We start from the raw sequence: 4,223 nt of genomic DNA on the forward strand, positions 1-4,223 counted from the left end.
CTCCTTTCCCTTCTTCCTCCTGTAACATATATAAAGGTTTCCATCATGTCCTCCCTTTCCCTTCTTCCTCCTGTAACATATATAAAGGTTTCCATTATGTCCCCCCTTTCCCTTCTTCCTCCTGTAACATATATAAAGGTTTCCATTATGTCCTCCTTTCCCTTCTTCCTCCTGTAACATATATAAAGGTTTCCATTTATGTCCCCCCTTTCCCTTCTTCCTCCTGTAACATATATAAAGGTTTCCATTATGTCCTCCTTTCCCTTCTTCCTCCTGTAACATATATACAGGTTTCCATTATGTCCTCCTTTCCCTTCTTCCTCCTGTAACATATATAAAGGTTCCCATCATTTCTTCCCTTTCCCTTTTTCCTCCTGTAACATATATAAAAGGTTTCCATCATGTCCTCCCTTTCCCTTCTTCCTCCTGTAACATATATAAAGGTTTCCATCATGTCCTCCCTTTCCCTTCTTCCTCCTGTAACATATATAAAGGTTTCCATCATGTCCTCCCTTTCCCTTCTTCCTCCTGTAACATATATAAAGGTTTCCATCATGTCCTCCCTTTCCCTTCTTCCCCCTGTAACATATATAAAGGTTTCCATCATGTCCTCCCTTTCCCTTCTTCCTCCTGTAACATATATAAAGGTTTCCATCATGTCCCCCCTTTCTCTTCTTCCTCCTGTAACATATATAAAGGTTTCCATCATGTCCTCCCTTTCCCTTCTTCCCCCTGTAACATATATAAAGGTTTCCATCATGTCCTCCCTTTCCCTTCTTCCTCCTGTAACATATATAAAGGTTTCCATCATGTCCCCCCTTTCTCTTCTTCCTCCTGTAACATATATACTGGGCCGCCGATAGGTCAGTACAACTGGTACTGCCGTATGGGGCCCGGACCCTAAGAGACATGGGATGGGGGCCCGCCGCCCCCGCCGGCCGCCTCCCCCCCGTCCGCTACACTAGGGGGGCCCGCACGGCCCCCCTTGCCAGTTGTTTTTGAGCATCCCGAGAAGCTGCGGCCGCGCAGCTTCTCGGGATGCACTGATCGCTTTGATGTTCCGCCCGCACTATGAGCACAGTGAGTGGGCGGAACATTAAAGCGAGCAGAATACAGGAGCAGGACCTGTCAGCGTCCTCCTCCTGTATTCCCTCCCATAGGCTGCCGGCACTTCATACCAGCAGCCTATGGGAGGCTGGGACGTGACCTCTCCGGCAGGCGTGATCATGTGACGTCATCACGCCACCCGGAAGTCCCGTCCCTGCGGCTCGCAAGATGGAGCCCGAAGAGGAGGAAGAGAGCTGCTGCCTGCACAGCGCGGATTAGGTGAGAAGGATGTTTGTTTTTTTAGGGGCACCTCTGGGAGCATTATTAGTGTATGGGGGGCACCTCTGGGGGCATTATTAGTATATGGGGGCACCTCTGGGGGCATTATTAGTGTATGGGGGCACCTCTGGGGGCATTATTAGTGTATGGGGGCACCTCTGGGGGCATTATTAGTGTATGGGGGCACCTCTGGGGGTATTATTAGTGTATGAGGGCACCTCTGGGGGCATTATTAGTGTATGGGGGCACCTCTGGGGGCATTATTAGTATATGGGGGCACCTCTGGGGGCATTATTAGTGTATGGGGGCACCTCTGGGGGCATTATTAGTATATGGGGGCACCTCTGGGGGCATTATTAGTGTATGGGGGCACCTCTGGGGGCATTATTAGTTCATGGGGGCACCTCTGGGGGCATTATTAGTATATGGGGGCACCTCTGGGGGCATTATTAGTGTATGGGGGCACCTCTGGGGGCATTATTAGTTCATGGGGGCACAGCAGGGGATCCTAAATACAGGGGGCACAGCAGGGGATCCTACATACAGGGGGCACAGCAGGGGATCCTACATACAGGGGGCACAGCAGGGAATCCTACATACAGGGGGCACAGCAGGGGATCCTACATACAGAGGGCACAGCAGGGGATCCTACATACAGGGGGCACAGCAGGGAATCCTACATACAGGGGGCACAGCAGGGGATCCTACATACAGAGGGCACAGCAGGGGATCCTACATACAGGGGGCACAGCAGGGAATCCTACATACAGGGGGCACAGCAGGGGATCCTACATACAGGGGGCACAGCAGGGGATCCTACATACAGGGGGCACAGCAGGGGATCCTACATACAGGGGGCACAGCAGGGGATCCTACATACAGGGGGCATCCCACACAGCGCAGTTACTATGGAAACCTACAGGAGGGAGAAAGGAAAGGAAGCTGCTAGAAATGTGCGGAGCCTAAATTGTTTGTCTCGCAGGTTCTGAAAAGATGAAACGTATCTGGAAGGAATCATCATGGAGGTCTGGGCCGGATGGAGAGGAAAGGGGAAAGTGACGCCTCAGATCAAAGAAGACGTCACCTGTCAGTCACTGTATGACGGTTTTCTTATTTTGTAGAACATCATTTAGTAGGGGCGCCCCGAGGTGAAAGCTACTACATTATCTGTACTCAGAGATATCACTGTGTTATCTGTGCTGTTACATAGGACTGCAGGTGACATCTACTACATTATCTGTACTCAGAGATATCACTGTGTTATCTGTGCTGTTACATAGGACTGCAGGTGACATCTACTACATTATCTGTACTCAGAGATATCACTGTTATCTGTGCTGTTACATAGGACTGCAGGTGACATCTACATTATCTGTACTCAGAGATATCACTGTGTTATCTGTGGTGTTACACAGGACTGCAGGTGACATCTACATTATCTGTACTCAGAGATATCACTGTGTTATCTGTGGTGTTACATAGGACTGCAGGTGACATCTCCTGCATTATCTGTACTCAGAGATATCACTGTGTTATCTGTGCTGTTACATAGGACTGCAGGTGACATCTACTACATTATCTGTACTCAGAGATATCACTGTGTTATCTGTGCTGTTACATAGGACTGCAGGTGACATCTACTACATTATCTGTACTCAGAGATATCACTGTGTTATCTGTGCTGTTACATAGGACTGCAGGTGACTACTACATTATCTGCACTCAGAGGGATATCACTGTGTTATCTGTGCTGTTACATAGGACTGCAGGTGACATCTACTACATGATCTATACTCAGAGATATCACTGTGTTATCTGTGCTGTTACATAGGACTGCAAGTGACATCTACTACATTATCTGTACTCAGAGATACCACTGTGTTATGTGGTGTTACATAGGACTGCAGGTGACTACTACATTATCTGTACTCAGAGGGATACCACTGTGTTATGTGGTGTTACATAGGACTGCAGGTGATATCAGGTGACTTCTCCAGGTTGCAGAAGTTCAAACTTCATCATGCTCTGCTGACAGTTTATAATGGGAGTTGTAGTTTTGCAGCATGTGGCTCTTCAGGTTGCAGCACTACAACCCACATCGTTTCCAACTGGCAGTTCATGATGAGAGTTGTAGTTTTTCAGCTGGAGAGTCAAAGATTGGAATACAATGATTAGACAATGACACAGTACAGTCCATTATCTATAGGGGGCAGTAGTGCAGTACATGAGGGGGAGGCAGTGGCAGGGCATTAGAACATGGTGGCACATTAGAGTAATTGGATAGAACGTTAGATAGGACTTTGCCTGATGGGGTGAGATGGGGGGCCCCAAGCTAACATTTTGCACCAGGGCCCTTCAGCCTTTAGCTACGCCCCTGGGTACAGCTGTCAGGGGCCCGAGCTCAAACAAGGATCCAGGGGGCCCGGCCATCCAGCCTCCCTGCATACAGGCTCCTGACAGATGTACCGCACAGGCAGGAAGCAGTAGAGACACAGGGCCCCCTCCCCCGCCCCTCACTATCTCCTCTTCCTGCTTTAACTTGTGCTGGGATGTCGGAGAAGGAGGGGGAGGGGCGGGGAGCCGCTGTGTGAGGAGAGGGACTGCAGCACCTGGGACCTGGAGCTTCCCTGGTCAGAGTAATGGCCCTATTCCACGGAACGATTATCGTTCATAAACTCGCTCAAACGACCGTTCGTTAACGATCAATAAACGACTATTTTTTACGAACGATTACACATTCAATGTAGTGGGAATGTGAAGGATACGATTATTTTGCGGTCGTTACATGATCGTTAAAACGTTCGCCAGGATGATAATGTAGGCGGAGAATAGGAGTTGGAGGTGTGAGAGAGGTGTGACAAAACCTTAAAAAAACCTTGACAATTTGATACTGTCCA

Source organism: Dendropsophus ebraccatus, chromosome 2 (assembly GCF_027789765.1).
Source record: "Dendropsophus ebraccatus isolate aDenEbr1 chromosome 2, aDenEbr1.pat, whole genome shotgun sequence".
In the NCBI taxonomy this organism is placed as follows: domain Eukaryota; kingdom Metazoa; phylum Chordata; class Amphibia; order Anura; family Hylidae; genus Dendropsophus; species Dendropsophus ebraccatus.